The following is a 12220-nucleotide window of genomic DNA, read 5'->3' on the forward strand; positions in this document are numbered from 1 at the left end:
CCTTTCAGAAAGTGGTTGATTTTCTGTTTCTAGAATTGTTGCTCTTCTCTTTGATCTTTTGTTGGATTTGTAGGTGTTCGTAATGGTTTGATAAGCTATCTAGCTGATCTCCTGCTACCTGATGTCATCTCAGCCTGCTACTTCTCCACCATCTTGACTCCAGGACAAAATATTCTACTAGGTAAATCATGAAAGACAAGAAAAATGGTGCCTTGGGCCTAAGTCATAAAGACCCATGAAGTTACTGAAAAGGATTTGAAATTTGTCTAAAGATTCATTGGCAACCACTAGAGGATTTTTAACTAATAATGTGATATGATAATTTTGCATTTTTATTTTTTTAAAGATTTGCTTATTTATTTGAGAGCGAGAAAGCATGAGAGTGGGAGAGGTTGTGAAGTAAATATGACTAAAAAAAAAAAATAGTCCATAAAGATGTGGTCAAGAAATTTTACCATTATTAAAATTCCTTTTGTTTTCCCTTCAGTGAAATTGAAGTATTCCCAAAGTCCTGAATCTATTATTTCTTCCTAGTTTTCCAACAGCTGTCATTTGTCTTCTTTTTGGTCTGTTCAGTAGAAAATGAACTATCTGGAGGACATCATCATTAAAACCTTTCACATTATCTTCAGTTGTTTCATAAAGAGGCTTACTTTGTGTCCCCCAACATATATTTTTAGGAGGGTTATTTTGATCCCCTTGTGTAGTCAATGCCAAAGTATTTAACTGGTAGCAGAAAAAGGAAAAGTATTTTCCATCTGTGATCATGCCATGAGGGACAAAAGGCTGAGTAACATCTGCTTCACTCCAAAATCCTTGATACAGAGCTTGTGCTCCAGTCCAAGCAAAGAGGCTTGCAATAGCATTAGCTCTAAAAATAACTTCTATCTGATCAACATAGTTCCATTTCAAAAAGCCTTTCCATTTTTAATTTGTCAGGTAACAGGTGAAACTGTGTGTGACCATAGCAGTATGGATCTGCTGTCTTTGAGCCAATAAATATGTTATATTCATATTGTCATTTGAATAATGGAAGTTTGTCTGGCTTACAAGTTATAACAGGGATTTTGACAGGTATAGAATAATTCAGTGGCACAAACTCTGGGAGTTGTTTGGATATTTGAATCTGGTTGTGTGATTTATCATTTATTTGGTATCACACAGCATCAACGCAACCTTTCTGATGACTACTAGAAAGAATTTATTCACCTCACAACCAGTAAAATTGGACTGGATAAGGAAGGGAATGAAGATAGAAAAATGTAGGTAGAGACATCATAGAAGATACAAAGATCCAGAAATCAAACTGTGGTATAATAGAAGAAATGAAAGAGCAAAGAGCAAATGAAATATCGGTGTGAGAGAGGAATACTTGAATTAATTCTTTCAAAAGACATAACTTTTATTTTCAGGTAATGGTATGATCAAGGTATACCCATAAGCTTAGGTGTATGAAATAACACTAATGACAAGAAGATCCAGGAACTGAGAAGCCATATTATTGAATAATTTGTTCTGTTCCGAAGGATAAAAGTAGAACTTGGGGTAGAAGAAGTCTATGAGCGATGTGCTGAAAACTGGTAGTTAGAAGGGCATGTAAAACTTCATAAGTCAGATGAGAAGTGACTCAAAGGATCAAGTTATTTTTCTTTCATTCACTGAAGTCCATAGTTCACATTAGAATTTTTTTTTTTAAAGATTTTATTTATTTACTTGAGAGAGAGACAGTGAGAGAGAGCATGAACGAGGAGAAGGTCAGAGAGAGAAGCAGACTCCCAATGGAGCTGGGAGTCTGATGCGGGACTCGATCCCAGGACTCCAGGATCATGACCTGAGCCGAAGGCAGTCGTCCAACCAACTGAGCCACCCAGGCGTCCCCACATTAGAATTTTTTTTTTGAAAGATTTTATTTATTTATTTATTTGAGACAGAAAAAGAGAGAAAGAGAGTGAGAGAGAGAGCACAAGTGGGGCTCAGGAAGGGCAGAGAGAGGAGAAGCAGACTCCTGGCTAAGCAGGGAGACTGACACAGGGCTCCATTCCAGAACCCGGGGATCATGACCTGAGCCAAAGGCAGATGCTTACCTGACTGAGAACCCAGGCACCCCTACATTAGGATTTATTTTTTGTGTTGGACAATTCCATGGGTTTTGCCAAATGCATCATGTCATATATCCTACATTTTGGTATAATACAGAATACTTTCACAAAGCTATAAATCTGTGCTTCACCTGTTCATAGCTCCTAACCATGTCCTTCCTCATTATTGTTTTAATTTGCCATTCCCTGATGTCATATGACATTGAGCATCTTTTTATAGACTTTTTAACCATCTGTTTATTTTTTTCAGTGAGATATCTGTTCAGGTCGTTGGCCCATTTTTTAAATCGAGTTGTTGGTTATCTTATTGTTGAATTTTATTCATTTTGAATAAAAGTACTTTATTTGATGTGTTTTTTATAAATATTTTCTCCCAGTCTGTGGCATGTCTTCTCATTCTCTTACACAGTGCAGTTTTTATTTTTAATGAAGTCTATCTTATCAAGAATTTCTTTCATAGATCATGGCTTTGGTGTTATATCTAAAAAATCACCATCATACCCAAGGTCTTCTAAATTTTCTGTGTTATCATCTAGTAGTTTTAGTTTTTTATATTAAATTTTGTTATGTGATCCATTTGGGGTTAATTTTTGTAAATGATATAAAATTTGTGTCTAGATTCATTTTCCTTCTTTGCATGTAGATGTCCAACTGTCCCAACTCCACATGTTGAAAAACTCTTTGTTCCATTTTGCTTTTTGACACTTCTTTGTCAGACAACAGCTGACTATATTTGTATGGAGTTTATTTCTAGGTCCTCTATTATGTTCCATTGACCCATTTGTCTTAGCTATTATCACTTAATAATATGTCTTGAAGTCAGCTTATGTTCATCTTCCAACTCTGTTATTCTTCAATATCGTCTTGGCCATTTGGCCCCTTTTGACTTTCCTTACATTTTAGAATAATTTTGCTGATATCCACAAAATAGCTTTTGATTGGGATTGATTGAATTCAATCTATAGAGCAGTTTAGAAAGAACTGACATTTTAACAATGTTGGATTTCCTATCCATGAACATGGAATATTTCTCCATTTAGTTTTTTTATTCATTTAATCAGAATTTGTAACTTTTGTCTTATAGATTTTCTGTGTATTCTGTTACATTTATTCTAAATTATTTCTTTCTTTTTGGGGATAAGGTGTTAATATAATTGATACTGTGTTTCTAATTTCAAACCCCAACTTTTCATAGCTGCATTATAGGGAGGGAAGATTCTCACCCTTAAAGGGTTTTATAGTATTTTTTACTAAGTTGGTAACATTCTCCTTTATTCCTAATTTCCTGAGAGTTTTATCAGAATGGATGTTAGATTTTATCAAATGTTATTTCTGCATCTATTAATATGGTCATGTGATTTTTCTTTTCTAGCTTGTTGACTAGATGAATTACATTGATTGATTTTTGAATGTTGAACAGGACTTGAGTATTTGTAATGAATCCTATTTGGGCATGGTATATTATTTATTTTTTTAAAATATGAGAATATATTTCATTGTTTATGTAAAAACAGATAGTAGTAAATAATTTAAATGTCTGGCATTAACAGATAGCTAAACACATTATTTCATCCATATGATGGGATATTATATATTTATTAAAATGACGAGGTCTATATTTGACATGGAAGTATATTCATAAGATAGTGCATAAGATAGTGTTAGTGCAAAGTAAGTTGTAAAATACACAGTTTGAACAGATTTTGTAAACAAATAGATATTTATAAATTTCACAAGAAAAAGGAAGTATATCCATAAAATATTAACAGTGATTATTTTTAAATGGTGATATGCATAATTAAAATGCTTTTACTTTTGAATATTTTCTAACTTTTCTGAAAAGAATATGTATTAATTGTGGAAGCAAAATGGGGGAAAACAGAAGTCTCATCCTGGTACTCCTATATATTTCTTTTTATACATTATTGGATTTGGTTTGTTATTTTGTTAAGAATTTTTGCATCTATATTTATGAAAGATACTGGTTTGTAGTTTCTTGCGATGTCTTTGTCTAGTTTTGGTATTAGCACAATGCTAGCCTCACAGAATAAGCCAGGAAGTATTCCCTCTGTTTCAACTTTTTGCTGAGGTTGTAGATAAGTGGTGTCATTTCTTAAATGCTTGGTCAGTTTCCCAATGCCACCACCTGGGTCCTATACCTTTTTTTTTTTTTTTTTTTTTTTTTGGTAAGATTATTGGTTGTCAATTCAGATCCTTTAAATGATATGCGCCTGTTCATATGGTCTACCTCTTTGTGTGAGTTTTGGTAAATTTTGGCTATCAAAGAATTGGCTCATTTCATCCAAGTTATCAAATTTGTGGGCATATAATCATCTATTATATTTCTTTGTTCTATTTTAGTATCTGTGGAATCAATAGTAATGGATCCTCCCACAGTTCTTAATATTAGTAATTTATCTTCTCTCTCCTTTTCTTGGTTAGCCTGGATAGGGATGTATTAATTATATTGTTAAAAAAATCTTTTGGTTTTATCAATTTTCTTTATCATATTCCTGTTTTCTAGTCCATTGATGTATGCCTTAATTTTTATTACTTCTTTTCATTTCAGGCTTTAGGTTTACATTGGTTTTCTTTCTCTAGTTTCTTAAGGCAGTAATTTAGATTATGAACTTTAGGTCTTATTTCATTTCTAATGCATGCATTTGATGTTTTAAACTTCCCTCTAGGTGCACTTGGGTGGTTCAGTCAGTTAAGCATCTGCGTCTGACTCGGGTCATGATCCCAGAGTACTGGAATTGAGCCCCACATCAGCCTTCTTGCTCAGCGGGCAGCCTACTTCTCCTTCTGCTTGCAGCTCAGCCTGTTTGTGCTCTCTCTCTCTCTGATAAATAAACTAATAAAATAAAATAAAATCTTAAAAGAAAATAAAAGAATAATCTTCTCTCTAAGCACTGCTTTTGCTTTAGTCCACAAATTTTGATGTTATACTTTCATTTTCACTTTTTAGTGTCTGCCCTGGGGTTTGAAGTATACTAACTAATCTAATACACTTTCAAATAACACTCTACCATTCCATGGGTAATGCATAATCCAATAGGATATTACCAATTCCTCTATTCCATCTCTTTTAACATTGCTGTCATTTATTGAGTTTATTCATAAATATAATTACTCAATGTATTTTTACTATTATTTTGAGCAGTTATTTTTTAGATCAATTAAGAATAAAAAATATTTTATCTTCATTTATTTCTTCTCTAATACTTTCTTTTCTTTATCTAAATCTGATTCTCTGACCTAACTGATCAAAGAACTTCTTTTAATGTTCTTTACAAGGCAGGCTTACAATGACAAATTCCTAGCTTTTGTTTGTGTAAGACAGTACTTCTCCTTCAGTTTTGAAAACTAATTTCACAGATACAGAATTCTAGATAGGTGAGATTTTGTTTTTCCTTTTAAATCTTTAAATATTTCACTGTATCCTCTCCTTGCTTGCATATTTTCTGAAGAGAAGTTCAGGGTAATTCATATTCCTCTTCCTCTATAGGTAGTGTTCCCCCCACCCTACCTTCTTTCAAGATTTTCTCTTTGTATTTGCTTTTCTGCAGTTTGAGTATGATATGTCTAGGCTTACAGTATATTGTTGTTGTTGCCCTGCTTGGGGTTCTCTGAGTACCTGGATCTGTGTTTTGAGGTCTGTCATTAGTTTTGGAAAATTCTTAGCCATTATTACATCAAATATTTCTCTTGTTCTTTTCCCTCTTTCTCTTCCTTCTGGTATTCCCATTCATGTTATTCTTTTTGTAATTTTTGTAATGAGTATTCTTGGATATTTTATTTCCTCCTATTTAAAATATTTTTTTCTGTTTGCATTCTATTGACGTATCTTCAACTTTACTGATTGGGTCTTTGTCATGTCCAGCCTGTTGCTTAGCTGGTCAAAAGTATTATCCATTTCTCTTAGTGTTCTTTATTTCCAAAATTCCCTTTTTATTCTTTCTTAGAGTTCCTTTGCTAACATTACCTATCTGTTCTTGCATGTTGTCCTTTTTTTTTTTTTTTCTATTACAGCCCTTAGCATATTAAACATAGTTGTTTTAAATTCCTATTCTGATAATTCCAAAATCTCTCCCACATCTGAGTCTGGTTTTGATGTTTGCTTTGTTTCCTCAGACTGTGCTTTCCTTACCTGTTAGCATGTTTATACTTTTTTTGTTGAACGATGGAAATAATATATTGCGTAATAGTAACTGAAGCAAATAGGATTTAAGTGAGTGGTCCATGTTTTGTCCTGCTAGGAGTTAGGCTGTGTTTAACATTTACTGTAGTCATGTCAGAGGTTTCAATTTCCTCTGGTGTCCTTATTTTTTGTTTACTCTGTTGTGTTTGATTTCCCCAGAAACTCCTTAAGGAGAGTTCATGTCTCACAAGTCTCTTAGATGTAATGCACTGCAAATATACAAGAGCCCTGATGATGTGTGTGAGGTATTACGGAGAGGAAACATTCTATAATTATAATCCTGCAATTAAGTCTCCATTTTCAGGGAAAGGAAGGGCAAAATCCCTAGATTGTGACCTTCAGAAGAGCTTCCTAGACTTTTTCTTTCTCCACTTACATGAGACAGGAAGACCAGAGTGGGGCAAGAGTTGGTTTATTGCTCTCCCCCTGCCACCAGGTCAGATGAGGCTTTGATAAAGCAGTTTCCTTTGAAGACAGATCTTTGTTAAGGAAAACAGAATGTTCTATGTATTTCAAAATGGTTACTTTTCCCTACCTGAAGCACAAGAGGAGTTTTCTCCATTCTTCAGCATGAGAACCTGGTAGGGTTCCTGGAGGTAAAATTAATGAAAGGGGAGGGGTGATTAGGATTATGGTTGGGCCCCACTAGTTTCAACTCTGAAGCTAGCCCACACTCAGCCTCCAGCATTTTACCAGTTACTATCTAAATGCTCCCACCAGGCTCTGGCTCCGGCAGCTTCTGCTTCCAGTAAATCCTGATTCTCGGTATTAGCCTGTCTCTCCAGTTTTGGGGAAGCAATTTACATAGTAACCTAAATTTTTGATTCATAGAACAGTTGTTGATTTTCAATTTTTTCATTTTTTTTCCCTCGTTGTGAGCATGGGAGTGACAACTGCCAAGCTCTTTACATGTCACGGTAGAAAACTATTGTTTTTTTGTTTTCATTTGTTTGTTTGTTTTTAATCAAGCAAGAGGAATATGGAAGTGGCCATATGTGGCCAGAGGCATATGGCTCCATTTGCTGACCTTGAAAGTCTTTCACAAGAACCTATGAAAACTCTATATTGTTTTCTGAATGGCCTAACTCAGTACAAGACAAAACGGGGAAGTGAGAGGGTGCAGAAGAATGGATACTTAATGCATGCCTGTACTACTTCTAAAATATTAGCTATCTCAAGTGAACTTGTGGCAAGTATAAATCACAGACAATCATGATTGGATTCTGTGACAATATTTGAGTGCCAGTATTTCTTGTAATTAGAGAAATTCATATGCTTTAAATACTAGATGTGCAGGTGGTAGAAATAACACTCTGTTGAGAAAAATGTTAAAGTATGATCTTTATCCCTGTTTTGAGGGTCCCTTCTAACTGGACAGAGTGTCAGTATATACATAACAGAAAAAGTATGCATGATCTAGTCATCTTGGAAGATCTTATTACAGCAGATGAGCATCAGCCAATTTATCTCATATCCCTAAACACACACACACACACACACACACACACATTATATATAATGTGTGTGTGTGTGTGTGTGTGTGTGTGTCTGTATAGAAATATATACATCTGGGCGTCTGGGTGGCTCAGCGGGTTAAGCCTCTGCCTTCGGCTCAGGTCATGATTTCAGGGTCCTGGGATTGAGCCCCAAATCAGGCTCTCTGCTCAGTGGGGAGCCTGCTTCCCCCCACCCCTGCCTGCTTCTCTGCCTACTTGTGACCTCTCTCTCTCTGTGAAATAAATAAATAAAATATTTTTAAAAAAGAAATATACATATATATATATGACAATTTTTAAAACAAGGGATATAGACATGCAAACTTTTTCTACTCAAATATTTTATAAAATATTTTTAGTTTCCCCAGATAATTTAAGCCAGCCAGTATCACATTATCAGAGTACCAGTTGGGATTCTTTAAATTACTCATATCTGCCCTATACTCTAGGGGCAAATCAGAATATTGTTTAGTGTACCATACTTATGAATTTATTTATGACATTATTTATCCAAAAATTGAAGCTCCTTTTTCAAGTCATAACTACCTCATGATGTCAAGCATTGATAAGAAAACATAGAGAAAAATAAAAATACTGTTCACATTTTAGGAGCACACTTCAGTTCTCTTACATATAACTTTCCTTTTTTTAAAGATTTGATTTATTTGAGAGAGAGAGAGAGAGAAAGAGAGAGAGAAAGAACAAGCAGCAGGGAGGAACAGAGGGAGAGTAAGAAGCAGACTCCCCACTGAACAGGGATCCAGACTTGGGGTAGATCCCAGGACCCTGGGATCATGACCTGAGCTGAAGGCAGTTGCTTAACCAATGGAGCCACCCAGGTGCCCCTCTTTAAAACAATTTTTGATGGTATATATAATTTTCCTCACTTGAAAATAGGAAAGAAAAAGTAGTTATCAGGATATAGCAATTGCTATCTTAAGCTTGTCCTCCAAATAGTTTCTTTTTATGAAATGAAAGTTGAGAAAAATGGCACATGCTATGAAAAGTCTCGTGTTTTTCTTTACCAGTTTTCTGGAGAGATAATCAAAGGAGAACAATAGAGGCTAAAACTTATTTAACCTCCATACTTCACATATAAGGATAACCATGAAGGCAGTACACATACTGGTTAAAAGTACAGACTTAAGCATAGACAACTATTTTTGAATTCTGGTTCTACTTATACTTGCTTCATGATCTTGGCCAGATGACTTAACCTCTGGAAGTCTCTATTTTCTCATTTATCAAGTAAAGATAATATAGGTCATTTTTTTCATTTGTCAAATAGATATAATAGATTTGAGGTGGAAATTAATGTATGCAAGTTGCCATTTATATTTGAAAAATTGATAAAAGAAGTTAATAATATTATTGATATAGAATTATGGTAAGGAGTGCTTCCCTTATTCCCCAGGATCGGTGAATGTGCTATGTATGTACTTACACATCCTCTCATGCATTACTTGATAGGTCTTGAAAATTACAAATTAGATTTTTAAAAAAGACTTCATCATTTTCTTGTTTTTTATAGCATTGTATCTTTAAATACCATTAAAAAAAGAAAAAATATTCTATTTGCTATCCAGTGTTTTTTATCTCAAGGATTCAACACTACCCTGTACTTTGAAAAAGCTACAAAATACTGTGGACTAGAATATCATAAAGCTTACTTATTTTTCTGACTTTCTTAACCAAATCAGGTGGCTTCTCTGATTATGTATATGCAGATAATTTAGCATTTGATTTTCAAATTGAAGAATATGAACTTAATTTCTGAAACATTTATTACCTTAATATATTCACTGTTTGTCTAAAAAGAAAGCTTGAAATATCCTTTTCTCAGCTAAAAAATTAGATCATTATAAGATTGCTAAATTACTAAGCAAGCATTTGAGAAAATTACACAAAATATTAAACTCACTGCAACTCATCCATTTTATTTGTGTTGAGTGCGTGGATATTCTTTCTCCTCATTTTATGCTACAATATAGACAAATCATAATATGTTTTAATGAATACAAACTCTATACTCCATATTATAAATAGCAAGAATTAAAACAACATTTCTTGTTGGGCTCTGAATCAAACATCTAATTTTGACAAGCACATTTTAATTTAAAAGATGAGTTTCCAGGGCGGCTTAATAAAAACGAATTATTCCTTAGACCTTAACACCTTAATTATTTCTTACACTCAATTAGAAGATTGTTTTAGTTTAAAATCAATAGTTAACTGTATAATCAATAAATGTGATTTTCCAACACAATTTTTATGTAACAGATGAAATTTAAACCATTTAATTAAATTGCAACATGTACTTAGTTTTGACTTGCTTCTTTAGCCACAATTAGATAAGAGCTTTACTTTAAAATTTAGTGTTACCTTATGTTTCACAGCATAATCAATAAATATGTCTTCCAATTTTAGTTTTAGAAAATAAATTTTATTAAGAGACATTATTTATAAGCTTTGAATTTAGCTTGTCTTTTAAATTAAATTATTACATTTCTTATTTGTTATTTGAGTAGCTAAATCTAATTAAAAAGCTATGTGATCAAAATACTCTGCGGGAAAAAAAATAACTTGCTGGTACAAAAGAGAGAATTAAAAAAATGAAAACCCAGAGGAAAATGTGGTGTCTATAGCAACAGACTTAGTATAAATTAGAAAAATCCATTAACCTCCAATTCATCAAGCAAAACAGTACACACAGTAATTAAATACCAATGGCAACAACAAATACGTAGCAGCATCTACTCTGTGTAACAGGCAATAGTGAACACTACCTGTCAGTCTAGTTGGAGAAAAGAGGCCCACTTATGACTTGGGTAAAGAAAGCATAATGAAGAGCAATGGGGTAAAAGGTAAGAAATGTATGAAGACATACTGTGGAAAATTTTTAAAAAAGAAATTAACATTTATTGAATACTTATAAGAATTCAGGCACAGTGCTAAGTTCTTAAAATCACAAGATACATCTTCAAAACACCACTAAGGAAGCTAAGGTGTGGATAGGTCAGGGTGTAATATCTGGAGGCAGACAATGTCCACCATACTTTCATTTTGTGATGTCAGTTTTATCACCTAGCCAAGATGATGCTTACTTTCTCCACTGTACAGTTCCTATAATTCCTTTCAAAACTACTAATATTTGGGAAGACAATGTAAAACAATGTAAATATCTTATATCACATCAAAATTTTCTTCTAGATTTGGCGTCTATTGATGAATCTTTGCAATGATTGTGTGGTTTATATACTTCACTTTATGCAGTTACGGAATGATGGTTTCCTAACACCAGCATTCTCTCTGCATTCTCTAATCAGCCCATCTCTAATGATCTTTTCCATGTAGAGCCATCACACCAAAAGATGTAGCAGGTTTGGCAGTAGTTCAGGTAGACTGATAGGAGAGCTGTCGAAAGGAATGGGTAAATGAGAAAAGTAGATAAATGAACAAACAGGAAAGTGAAGGTCAAGATGCAGTTGTACCTGAAAGTGTTTATAATTAAGAAGAAAGAGAAAGTGCAGGAGATTTCAGAATATGCTGTCAGAATGCTAGGAGGAGAATCAAGGTAGTGATTACAGAATTCATAGCACCAAGGAAAGTTCATGAAGGAAAGTTTGGTCAACAAAATAAATATAGTTCTCAGGTCCAGGGAAATAAGAAATGTCATTAGAAGTGGTGATCAATGGAATACAGTTGACCCTTGAACAAAATGGGTTTGAATTGTGAGGGTACACTTGTAAGTGGATTTTTTTTATAAATACTGTATAGTACTGTAAATGTTTTTTGTCTTCCTTGTGACTTTCTTAATAACAATTTTCTTTCTCTAGCTTACTTTATTGTAAGAATACAGAATAAAAGGTATATAACATTCAAAAAATGTGTTAATTAAACTGTTTATGTTACCAGTAAGGCTTCTGGTCAACAATAGGCTATTAGTAGTTAAGTTTTTAGGGAGTTGAAAATTTAAGATAGGTATCTGACTTTGTGGGGTTGGCACCCCTAACCTGTGTGCTGTTCAAGGGTCAACTGTTTTGGAAAGTGGGCATTTTTTAGAACAGTAGGGTCAGATGCAAAATTGCAGAGGTTACAGCTGATAAGGACAAGAATGAAAATGCTGAAATATTGACATGTTTTCAGTGAGATTAAAAAATTAAATTTGGTAACTTTTGCATGGAATGGCAAAAGAAGGAGTCATTCATTTTGTTCGTTTTTATTTTAAAAGAGGAAAGGAATACTGTGTATTCAAGTAGGAGAAGAAGTTGCACGAAATAAACAACTGTGCAGGGCTGGGTATAGAAAAAAAGTCCTCACGAGTCAGGAAAGAATGGCATCAAAAGCAACTGATTATGGATTACAAAGATCGTTACACCTTTCCTCACAGCTATTTTCCGCAATATTATAAAATTGGGTTAAGG

General features: G+C 33.8%; 1 pseudogene; it reads right to left on the reverse strand.

The window, feature by feature from the left end:
- Positions 1 to 530: 530 nt before the first annotated feature.
- Positions 531 to 1276, reverse strand: LOC132014471 (large ribosomal subunit protein mL65-like; annotated as a pseudogene).
- Between the last annotated feature and the right edge of the window lie 10944 nt (positions 1277 to 12220).

The sequence above is a fragment of the Mustela nigripes genome, chromosome 3, assembly GCF_022355385.1.
Source record: "Mustela nigripes isolate SB6536 chromosome 3, MUSNIG.SB6536, whole genome shotgun sequence".
Classification (NCBI taxonomy): Eukaryota; Metazoa; Chordata; class Mammalia; order Carnivora; family Mustelidae; genus Mustela; species Mustela nigripes.